Below are 12,948 nucleotides of genomic sequence, written 5' to 3'. Positions count from 1 at the left end.
ATCTGTGGCATTTTCGACTGAGCTAGGGGATTAAGAAAGCTTATACAACTTGCTTCTGCCTTAACAGATGTCAACCAGAAAGAAGGATTTAAGCTAATTAGGATAAGAAGCCCAGAGCTAGTTTGTTGTGCTTGTAACAGGACAATTCCTGTTACACACTTAATTTTACAAATTAACTTTTGGTCCAGTGCAATGGGTTCTCATTGTATTTCATTTCTAAACTTTGTTTGGGCTCTGAAATTTCAAAGACAGATGCAGTTGTATGTCAGTTCCAAGAACACTGTTTGCAAGGCAAAATACTACTGCACGGTCATCTAAAAGGACTGAACGTGACCTTGGACGACTAATGCCAATTAGGAAGAAGCACAATCTACAAAGCCAAGGAAAACAGCATTAAAAAGCTTATTAAGCCGTTCAGTCTTATCCCATCTCAAGATCAGCACGAGCAAGCATTCGTTTCCTTGAGGACTTTCTCCAAGAATGCGTTGAATAGTTTTAGCTCTCCTCCCTTTTAACTTTCTAAAATGATAAAGCTGTTTTGCATAATTCTATTTTTCGGAGTTAAATAATGATCCCAATTCAGCATGCACTCCCCCCCAACTCTGCTTTGATTTCTTCAAGTGCAAGAGCACCTGCAGCAGTTCATGGGAGGCTATGAATTATTCACCAGAGTGATGTCTCTCAGCATCAAAAGAGTGCTCAGTAATCGTCTCTTGCCCAAAGGCTGGATTAACGCAACCAGGTGCAGTTGATTAGTCTAATGAAAATGCCCTTTATATGATCTTGGAGGGGTTCCCAATCACTTTACAGCCAGTACAAACAAGAGATGTTGTCACTCTGAATACCAATCAGATTCTTGATCAAGAACAAGCTAGTGAAATACCTCATAGTCATAGTAGATCTATTCTAATGTAAATGCTTTGATTATTATGAATAATCTTTATTTTTCCAGGGTCCTGACTGATTTACAGTTCTTACTTCACAGATCTGCTGTAGATTACACTAAACCCCTGAAAGAATTCAATACTGTGGACTTAATATTATTTCTAGAGCAATAGACTTAAGCCGATCATGAAATGGAGAAAATTAAAGGAGAAGTTTGTCTCCCATGTCGTAATGCTAGAACTCAGGTCGTTGAATGAAACTCAGCATTGGAACATGTGTGTCATTGATAATGAATTTCTTCACATGCTTTATAATCTACGTAATGTGTAGTGTTAGCAAGAGATAGACATAACTATATACTTGGAAGACTTTAAAATAAGTTATAGACAAATTGATGGAGTACTGTACTATTAATGACTATTTTTGTTAGCTATTTTTTCACGCCATTTCCTTGTTAAGAGATAAAATTGGCAACAGGCGTCTGAGTCAGTCAATATACAACTTATTTTTACATTAACATTGCAAGAGATATGGATTCAGAAGTTCTGATTGCCCCAACACTGGAAGTCTTTAAGAAGATGTTGGATAGCCATCTGTCTGAAATGGTATAGGGTTTCCTGCCTAGGCAGGGGGTTGGACTAGAAGATCTCCAAGGTCCCTTCCAACTCTGCTATTATATTATTGTATTATTGTATTATTGATTATCAAAGACACTCAAGAAGTTGAAATGTATTTGAATATTAATAATAATTTTGTGTTTCATAAGATGAATCCATCTGCATCTAAAGCAACATTCTAGTTCTCCACAATATACTGTTCTGAAATAGTATTGTACTTTCTTGGGATCACCACTAAAGATTTTGAAATATAATTTATTTTCTACTGATCTGTCTGCTCCCTGCTTGCCAAGATAATGAAAAATGCTACTGAAAATAGAGCTATTCCACTCCCACTTTACGGGTACTTGAGTCTTACCTGCAGTGCAAACTGAAATTTGATGAAATTCAAGTGTCTTGAATGCTCTATGGGAAATTCTGAGAAAAATAATATAATGAAGTGTGCTGAAAATAGTTGGATCCTCTTTCTGCATGTCAGTAATCATCTGCAACGCTAATTTTATCAGGTACTTAGGAAAGGAGGACTTGGCAGCACAAGGAAACAACAGTCAATGACTTAATAGCTGGCGATCAACACCTCAATCAACCGATAAGCCATACCCAATCGGGCACCGCATAAATACCATACATAGTCCAAAGCAAATATTCCCATAAAGAGAAGTTCCCTGAGGATGGGCTCCAACACAAGTCCGAAAGCTCAGGAGACTAAACCTTTGTCCCCCGACTGACCCAGATTGGAATCTGCAATCTAGTCTTTGAATAAACAGAAGTGAAGAGAGCATATAAAATGCTTAATTGTAAAGCAGTTTTTCACTCTGTAGCTAACTTTAGTACACAACACACACACAAGAGTTCACATAACTTATTAACTGCAAGCTCATACACTGTGCCTCTGAAGAAAATTGGCATTAATGTTTTAAGTATTAAGTTTCCTTTTTATTTCTTATGTGTCTGGACCTTCTATTCCTGTAACTTGAAATTTAAAGAAGTTGGATGGGAAAGAAAATGTAGCAATATCTTGAATGCTAATTTTGATGTGTTTTAAAGTTACAAAATCACTATATTTTGTGATTTTTCATTAGAGCAGACACCAAAGGCAGAGCTACATATGCACCAAGGGAATTTGCCAGCATCCAAACTGAATCAATCAATCTATCCTATCCTATCCTATCCTATCCTACCATCCTACCTACCTACCTACCTACCTACCTACCTACCTACCTACCTACCTACCTACCTACCTACCTACCTATCAATCATCTATCTATCTAAATAGATGTGCATGTGTGTTCCAACATAACTCTGGAACGCCTTGAGCAATTTCAACCAAACTTGGTACACAGCTGACTTACTTTCTGGAAACAAATACTGTGGGGTAAGACACCCCTAACACCACTCAGGGTGTGGATTCTTTTACGATACAGCCTGTGTGCCTTCAAATGGCTTCTACTATACTGCCATAAAATGGATTCTACTGTACAGCGCAGTGGAGTTGCCATGGTAATGGCTTCACAGTACTCCACAAGGGGATCCCTCTGGTAAGGGGGAGAATCCAACATTAGAAATTACTTTTTGTCCCGACATTTCCCCCCCAATAAATACATTCCTGGACAACACCGGGTTATCAGATAGTATGTAATACATAGTACATCAGAATCAGGGGTGGGTTTCGACCGGTTCGCACCGGTCCCTGCGATCCGGTTGGTCGCCGAACCCGGAAGTAACTTCCGGGAACGGCGAAGCCCCCCCCCCGCGCCCGCACGTGCCCGCACACCCGCGCCCGCTCCTTACCCGTTTTTTTCGAATTTTGTGCTTTCCACGCATGCGCAGAACGCCTGCGCGATCCTCCAGGAGCAGCTGGAGCATCGCGCAGACACTAGTGCGCATGCGTGCATCGCGTGCATGCACGCGCACATCACGTGCGTGCGCGAGGATGCCGCGTGCGTGCACGCACGCGCCGCGTGCATGCGTGAGGACGCCGCCGGCCTCGTTCCAACCGATCCGGTTGGAACGGGGCGAGAAACCCACCCCTGATCAGAATATATAATTTATTACTCTTGATTCTGTTAGTATTAACAACATCAACATGTACAAAGCAAAAGGAAGTGTAATATACTTTACTGTTGATCGCAAACTACTCTGAATGAAATGCTGTAATGGTTGCTTGGTTAGAAAGTGACTCAGAAGCTATTCCTGATTTAGACCCTGATTTCAAAGAGATCTAACCCTAACTCTAAACCCAATTTCATTTCCAATGACAATATTTTACTGTCGACCACAAACAATCCCGCCCCCCCAAGCTGTAAGTGTCGCTTTCTCGAGAAAACGTCTCAGAATCTACCCCTGCTATTCATTTTTGGCTCTGAGTCTTAGGAGACCTAACCCTAACTTGTTTCATTTTCAATGGCAATGGGATTCTCCCAAGTATTTTACTATGGACCACAAAAAACTCTGAATGAAATGCTATAATTGTTATTTTCCTTAGAAAAATGATTCAGAATGTATCCCTGATATCCGTTTTCTGACCTGACTCCAAGGAAGTCTACCCCTACCCCTAACCATATTCTTTTTTTCAATGGCAATGAATTTTTTCCCATGTATTTCACTGCAGACTATAAACAACTCCAAATGAAAACCTGTTACTATCACTTTACATAGAAAATGACTCAGGATCTATCCCTGATATCCATTTTCGTCCCTGACTCCATTACTCATGAATTAATTAGGGCATCTTTCAGAAACCTGACATTTAACACACACCCTAGCCCCAACCCTAACTATAACTCTAACCGTAACCCATTTCATCTTCAATTGCAGTGGGACTTCCCATGTATTTTACTGTGGACTATGAACAATGCTTACCAGAAGCTGTCAATGTCACTTTCCTTTATAAACATCTAAAAATCTATCCCTGATATCAATTTTTGGCCCCGACTCCAAAAAGGGCTAACCTTAAGTTTCATTTTCAATGGCAAAGGGATTTTCTCAAGTGTTTTAGTATGAACCACAAACAACTCCAAACGAAAAGCTTCAACCATTTTCCTTTGAAAAATGATTTAGAATCTACCCTTGATTTCAGTTTTCGGCCACGATTCCAAGGAGACCTAACCCTAACTTTGAGACCATTTCCAACCCTAACCCTGACTCTAGTTCAGTGTTTCTCAACCTTGGCGACTTTAAGTCCCGTGGACTTCAACTCCCAGAATTCTGGCTGGGGGAATTCTGGGAGTTGAAGTCCACGGGACTTAAAGTCGCCAAGGTTGAGAAACACTGCTCTAGTTTCTTTTGCTATTTTCAATGGCAACATACCTTTCCTTTACAAACATTGCAATGATATGGTGTGGATATAAGTTTGGGTAGTGCAAGTACAAGCTTGGGAATACAAATTTACATTCCAGTGAAATCTGGAGTTCCCTTTAAGGTAACCAGTGTCTTCTCAGCCCAACCTAATGAAAAGAATTGCTGCAGAGAAAGAAAATCTACCCTGTACAATGCCTTAAATTCCCAAGAGACTTGAAATGCGGTGAAGAAAAACCTAAATATTATAGTAGCTGTTTCTTTAAGCTTACAGCAGAAAAATAAAATATCTCATAGAGAACTTTATCACTAAGGCAAATTCAACCAGAAAAAGACAGTTGTCAAATGGATTGCTTGAAGAATTTTTAAAATTTGTATTAATCAAAATATTTCATCGCTACAGGACTTACAACAGTTCATTTAGTGACCCTTCAAAGTTACATTGGCACTGAAAAAAGGGACTTAGAACCATTTTTCACACTTACAACCACTGTAACATCCTTATGGTCATGTAAATGCAGACGCTTGGCAACTGACTCATATTTATGACAGTTGCAGTGTCCCAGGGTCACATGATCTCCTTTTGCGACCTTCTGACAAGCACAGCCAATGGGGAAGCCAGATTCACTTAAGAATCGGGTTACTAACTTAACAACTGCATTGATTCACTGAACAACTGGGATAAGGAAGGTCATAAAATGGGGCAAAACTCACTTAACAAATGTCTCGTTAAGCAACAGAAATTTTGGTCTCAGTTGTGCTCATAATTCCCCAGATGCTCTGTGACAAGTGAAATATAGAATCCATGCAGCATACAGGTGTTTTTACATGGATTGGCTGATAGCATATAACAAAGTTTGATGGGATAAACATTATTGTGCTTTGAATACAATGGTTAGTTTTGAAGAGCAACAGCTTTCTCATATACCCAAGAATTTTTATTTAATACGGACAAGCTAGACAGAACCAGCATCAAACTTGGAGCATGTCTGACTGCAATAGGGATTTGAAAAAGCCCTATCTTGCCTACCTTACTTGATGAAATTATAAGAAATGATGTGTTGGTATACTATAAGACACAGATGACTCCATATTGTGAATTTGGTGGTACATGTTGTTAAAGTCATGAAACTAAACATAGAGAAAAATTACTCCATGCTTAGTTTCAATAGACAGGCCTGCTCTTGTTTTAGAATCCAATAAGACATGTATTTCCAGAATTAGTGGTTAGGGTTGCTATATATGTGGGCCCAACCCTTGTTTTTATTGCAAACTATGCTGTCATTGAAGGTAATGCCTGCACTAACTAGCTCTGCAAGTTGCCAACTTGATTGTGCCTTTCTTCACTTTAATGATAAAAATCCTGGCTGCAGAGCCAGCAAGAAAAACCTGGAGTTAATGCTTCCTACTCAACACTTCCTGGTAAAATTAAATAATGGTTCAGACTACAGAGAAGTCCACATTATTATTAATTATCTTTTTTCAATTCTTTGAATTCAACTTGCTTGGAAGAACTCAAGTATGATTCTGCCAAGTAAAATTCTCACTGTAGTAAATATTTGGGGGAACTTCCTTGGTCCCTGATACTTGGTTAGATAGGTTCAGATCTATCAAAAGCAGCCAAATCAATAACGATTTGGTATACTGTGGCCTTTCCTTGCGAGCACTATAGTATTTACCCCTGACCTTCATAAGATGCTGACTGAATTAAAGCAGATATTTTGGCACTTATATATTAAAATGGACAAATTTGACAAAGGACACTCAATGGCAGACCTTAAAATAACTGCTTTGGAAAAACAGGACTAAAAATGCACGATTGAATGAGAAGTTGCTGAACTCAAATACATCAAAAGGTTTCAAGCAATCTCATTGGTCTCAACAAACATAATGGGTGTTCAATTTATTAGACTTGTTAATTAAAAAGGTAATGATCTGTCTAAAAACCTTCCCAAAGCTTATGCCCTTTAGTAAAATTTGTTAAGAAAAGCTGCCACCAGACTCCTGATTTTTTTTTTTTTTTGCTACCTGGACCAACAGAATTCTTTACCTTAGCACAAATAGGGTCCTACATGTAAGTAGTCTTCAATTTATGACTACTCGTTTAACATCCGTTTTCAATCATAAAGGTCTCAGAGTGGGTGCTATATGGTTCGCAAAGCACTTCTGGCTCTTGTAAAACATTATGCTTCCTACAATCCTGTCACATGCTTGCATTTTGGGCACTTGGCAATCTATTCACATTAATGACTGATTGCCAAGTGCCCTGACACTATATAATTACCATTTGCAATCTTCTCCGCCCATTTCCCCAGAGAGTTAAAGGAGAAACCACCAGGTACGATTGTAAGCAGAGGGGGATGTTGATTTGAGGTCTGTTTTCTCAAGATCTCTGAAGGAACTTCCCCATGCATGGAGGGAAAATTCTCCCATGTGCTGGAGGTAGGGACCTCAAATCTGGTGAAAATGCTAGCAAACTCCATCATTCTCAGCCTTTCAGAATGTTGGCAATTGCTAGTGTTTCAACAAACACCATCATCTCTGTCCCTCCAAGGGGGGGGGGGGGGAGAATGCTAGCCAATGCTAGTGTTCTGAGTTTTCTAGAACAATGTAATTTGCTAGTGTTTTTGCCAGTTTTGAAGTGCAACCTCTGGCACACTGAGAGATTTTCCAATGAAAAAGGGCATCATTTTCATGATTGTTCCCATTGATGGAGTGGAGAAATGATCCAGGTTCTGCTCTTTCCCTACACCCATCACACCTGGAAGGCCAGCATCCTCTACATAGTGTTCCACTTAGTGACCTACATGGTTGCTTAACAACTTGAACTGGGAGAGCCAGTATGGTGGTTGTAGTGTCTTACTTAACAATCATATCACTCAATGACTAAAATTCCAGGGTCAGTTGTGATTTAAGTGGAGGACTACCAGGACAATTGGTCACTTACTTTTGCTTATGCTTAAATACAGAGGTTGAAACTGTACCATTTACAAAGTCCCTTATATTTTCAATGGTGAACAAAACAGATGGATTCAGTGCTCCTGTGGCTATGAGTTTATCACTTTTTTTAAGTTGATCGATCACCAGAAACCTATTAGGTTGCAAAATTTCCATTAATACTTATAAATTTACTACTTCCTTGTTATTGTTTCAGGATTTTTAATAATTTTATCCTTTAAAATTGTGTCCTTTTATAATCCTGCTACATTTCTTTTTATTATTGATCTTGGACCATAATTAATTAAGAACCAGAAATGCAGAGGAATTATAATATTTTTAGTTCCTAATAGATTACCTAGAAGTAAAAAAAACCCAAGAACTGGCTATAGTGTGACTTCTTACCTTATAACTAGTTCAGCTGGTTGCTTTTTGTTTGATTCCAAGAATATAAAATTTAATCACTCCAATAGAAAAATTCTTTCATGCCACTTGAAGCTGGAACTTTATTCTTTGAAGGTATACTCCCTTCAATTATGAAATATTACTCAAGTTGGCTTTAGTGATTTTTCTTGATATAGCACACCAAATAATTATCTCCATATTTCTCAATATAAAATGTTCCTCTGCTTTTACTTTCCACTTACTAGAGAAATTAAATAATTTGCCTAAAGGTTCAAGTTAACAGTGTTTTAAATGCAGACACCAGCTGCTTCCTTTTCATTTCCAAAATGGAAAGCAAGAGACACTTGGAAAATTTGCCCAATTAAGTGTAGTGTTCTAGATCAGAGCAAGAAAAGACAAGAAGCTATAAACAATGCAAGTGCATTTGGTTCCTTTCCCTTTTGCACATACACTTGAACATAGATATTGAATGCTGCATTTTTTTTAAAAAAAACTAAAACCTTCAGAGAGCTGTGTAGAGGGCCATTAAGGGTGCTTTGCAGGATGCATTGGCAATGCATTAACATTTGTGCATATCAAAATGTGTCATTCCTTATACCTTTAAAAAGAGTGATGAACGGAATTTCATGAAGTAGCATGGAAGATCTTCTGAATCCTGATGGATCAATTTCCTGCTTTATAAATGTATTCTATATAATCTTAGATTTTTTTTCTACAATTTTACAAATAACCACATCTTATTTAAATTTTAAATACTATTTTTGTAATTTTAGATGTTATTGCATTATACGTAACTCTAGAGTCTATTTTATAACTTTATATCTACTGTATAGATGTTAGGTTGTTTTATAAATTTAACTGGTCTTACATTGTATTTACTATTTACTAAGATTTATAAATACTCAAAGAACACATTGCTTATACTAGTCTAAGACTGTCATAAACTGGCTCTTAGCTGACAGTCAGCTGGCTAGCAGAGTTCTATTATATTCCTTTGTTTCCTTATTTTATTAGAGGATTTACTACTGGAATCCTAGTTTAGTTTCTTATCCAAGGGGGAAAGGACATTGCTTTTCTCCTCTTTAAATCCACTTACTTGTGGCTACGACTATTTCATTCCATCTAATAGGAGATAAGGATAAAAATAGTTTTATTCCCTCTAAAAATAAGAATACTGTAGTTTAATTCCACAGAAAAGCCAGTACCAATTTATAACACAATGCTACACAAGTTTATTCAAAACTCCAATCTAAAGGGTTTACCGCCCTAATATATGCATACTTGGCAGCACTGTAAAATGCCTATTTTGATATTATTCGAAGCAATAAGATGAAGTTCTTTTTGTGAAAGAGAACATGTTACTGTGTCCTATTATCATTTAATGATAATGTAACTTCCTAAAAAAGTAGAAAAATAAGTGTCAGTAATCAAAGTACACAGATATAGTTACACAAACAAAGTGCTTTTAGGTCACCTATCCTATATACGTGCCTTTACGAGCCTACGCTCTGCAGTATTTATGACGCTGAGAAAGTCTTCCCCCTCCATTGGAAACCAGACAAAAATTGCTGAGACCCGATGAAGCCGCTAGAGTAGCTTTCCCATCAAAGTCTGCACATGCGCATCTCTTTCTTCGTCTTCATAAAACTGAAGAGCGAACGCGGGCCATTGAATGTGGGCGTGGTTTCAGGTGCTTCCCTCCCGCCCCCAAGAGCTAAACCACACAAGAGGCGCATCGGACGGCGAAGGCGAGAGGAGGAGGAATCCTGGATATGCAAAAGATCTCATCGGGGGCGGAGTTAACGATGCGGATTGGCTAGGCAGGACAGCAGCGTGCGGGAGTGGGAGGGAAAGTTAGCGGCGGGGAGAACCTTGTTGCAGATACATTGCTGCATGTGGGGGGCGGGGGGATAGGAAGCTTAGCGGGACTACCTGATCTTCCTTCTCCGACGTCTGTGCGGTGGGCGGGAGCCCAGATTGGTGGGCGGGAACTTTACCCCTCGGTTCTCTTGAGCTTCGGGAGCCGCAGTTGCGGAGGGGACGGCAGGTGAGGGCGGCCGCGGGGGGGGGGGGTGGATGGGGGAAATTGCTGCTGCTATTGCTGTCTTCGTGCGGATTATCTGGAAAGACTTCAGGCAGAGCGCGCCGAAGGGTTGGTCCCCTTTCCCCAAATCGGAGGCGTGGCGTGGGTGTAGGTGGGGGGGGGGGAGGCAGAATGACGCACTGGGGGGGGGTTCCGAGGATATGCCCAGCTTTGTTGTGTGAGGGGTGGGCACGGGGGGAGAGGGGAGTGACGTCACGTGGGACCCTAACGCCTGAAAGGAAACCTGCACGTGCACCGGGTGCCGCGGTGGGAAGCCGGTTTGCGTGCGCTGTTAACCGCGGATTTCGGGAGCGCGTTTTGGGATTTGTGGCAAGGTGGGGGCGTGGGGTGAACGGTGGCGATGGTTGCGCGCAGAACCGGGAGCCGAAGTCAAGACAGCCGGAATGGCACCCAGGATGTTTTTTTCTGAATGTATAAAAGCGTTATGCAACAGAGGTGTGGTATCCTCTGAAGGAGCCCCCTCCCCATTTCCCACGATCAGCTGCAGCTTTATCAATTTATCAATCACTTTATCAATAGTACAAATAGCCTCTTTTTCTTTTTTCTTTACTAATGCCCAGACTTTTAAGTCAGACTTGATTTTTTCAACCCCTGGCCTGCCTAAGGTATGCCAAGAAGGAACAATTTCACTAATACAGCTTTAATAGGTGTCATGTCTTTAAAAAGGGAGCATTTAAGGTAAAACTGCAGGCTAAGGATAGATTGACATTGAAGTTAATTCTAGTTTTTCTTTTATCCATTTGCTACTGACAGAACAGCTTTCAGTCCTAGTACTTCTCCCTCCTATTTTGCAGAACTAGCCTGGCTACTTTGACATACCAAACTTTTTGTGGGTAATTTCTGTTTAATAATTTTCTGCCAATATCCCTCTATTAAATGAACAGATAGTGTAACATCATTTTATCATGATTATGTTTAAACATTCAGAAACACAGTCATTTATTGGTAGAACAGGAAACATTCCTTAATTTATGAAGATTGATAAATGTCAAATTGTACATGTTTATGTGATTAGATTTTGTTATTATTTATGTTATATTTATATTCAATTGCAACAAAAAGCCATTCTGATTTCTGTGCAGTTATCACAATATGGAATATTAATTTTATAGGCCCTGCACCTTTTAACAGAACTGTTGGTTGTAGTTAATGAAGCTTGTGCTATATTTAGTAGCAGGATAAGACCTAATAGTGTTTAATGCTATTTGCAGCCTAAACTCTGCATAACTAAAGCGTAGACTACTTTTTCTCCAGTAGACTTTGAATTCTTTAGTTATTTGCTAAAGAAATAAAGTAGGGTTAGCACATTTAAGATGTGGAGCCTGTTGTACCATCCTCTGAGGAGTGAACCAACTCACTGAAAGATATCCAGTGAGTGAAGAATCTGAGGCTAGTTACAAGTTGATTTGCTTCCTTCAGATAACCTACATGCAGCTGGTGAGCTGAAAAGCCAAAACTTGTTTTGAAGGAAGGTGTGACTCATAGCCAAGCCCATCAAAGATACATTTGCCGTTTGTTTTGTTACAAGGCTCTTATTAAGTATTATTGGAGAATTGTTTTGCTAATAAATAATGCTTACTATATTCACATTTTACAAAACACAAGATCTGTAACTTTAAATATTTCTGTAAGTCACCCAGAGTCATTGATGAGTAGATAGCCCTATTAATTAAAGTATAAATAATACCTAATTTACAATTTAAAATAATATAAATTATTTTATATTCTTAAATGTATCTTATAATAAAGATTAAAATAGTAGTTTTAACCAATTCAAATATTCCGGAGAGTGTATAGTACTACAAAAGCGGATTGAAAAATGTCCACCAAAGGGGTGTTTATCATTCCTGAATTTATCTGGAAAGAATTAATTACTCTAATGAATTCCAATATACTCAGAATTACACATGAGAATACTCTTCCACAGTTTACAGGATGACATTTTGAAATGTAAGGAGTAGATTGAAAATAAACAACAATATGACCATGTCCTGAAGTTATGTATAATCCAGAGAAAAGTAATTTTCAAAGTCAATAATTTGCCAAATATACATTCTAGTCAGCTCTGAAAGTTGAATGCTAAGACTTTATGGTAGAATATTTGCAATATGATACATCATACACTTTTGTGATACCTGATTTCATTACATAGCTCATAATACCCAGACACTGGTTTTTTGCCAAGTCTAAAAACACTAGAGAATTCCTGGAAATCTGGCACTCAGACAAAGCAGCCCCACAGGCATATAGAAGTAAACAACACACATGCGCACACATGAACAAACACCACATTCCAAAGAGACAGTCAAAAACCCAAAGATGAAAGAAAGAAACCAAAATACTCAACACCCAGATAAACACCAAGAACAGCAATTGTTTACTTGTTTTGTTTGTTTACAATATCCCAAACAAGAAACTATCAACTCAAAAAACAAACTAATAGTAAACAGCCTAATCAAAGAACCAGCAAGAACACTGACAGGGCAAGCCACTAGTATATAAAAAGAGAATAAACCCTACACTTTTGTAGGGCTGATATTATCTTGTTTCATAATGAAACATCTGCTAGAAAACAGCTAAGCCCGGGAGCACCCAAATATATCCTGAAATAAAAAATTGTATTATAATATGTTCTATCAGAGAAATAGCTGGATTCATAAACATATGAAATAAATAAATACAATTAGATAGAATCCTGAAAAA

At 38.7% G+C, this 12,948-nt stretch overlaps 1 protein-coding gene across 3 annotated transcripts in view; it reads left to right on the top strand.

Moving 5' to 3' along the window:
- Nucleotides 1-10,051: 10,051 nt before the first annotated feature.
- CLIP4 (CAP-Gly domain containing linker protein family member 4) overlaps nucleotides 10,052-12,948 on the top strand; it is a 46,090-nt gene continuing 43,193 nt past the window's right edge. For 2 of the 3 annotated variants that reach the window (XM_014052691.2, XM_014052690.2), the window contains exon 1: nucleotides 10,052-10,188. The gene's annotated coding sequence lies outside the window, so the exon portion shown is untranslated. Of the gene's footprint in view, nucleotides 10,189-10,228; nucleotides 10,294-12,948 lie in introns of those variants that run through there. The other variant, XM_087717886.1, reaches the window with a different exon arrangement.

This window comes from Thamnophis sirtalis, unplaced genomic scaffold (genome assembly GCF_051295495.1).
Source record: "Thamnophis sirtalis isolate CommonGarterSnake01/CBP01778 unplaced genomic scaffold, rThaSir2_p1.2 scaffold_6, whole genome shotgun sequence".
NCBI lineage: Eukaryota > Metazoa > Chordata > Lepidosauria > Squamata > Natricidae > Thamnophis > Thamnophis sirtalis.
The sequence above is the reverse complement of the archived record's forward strand: the minus strand, read 5'-3'. Positions and strand labels throughout refer to the sequence as shown.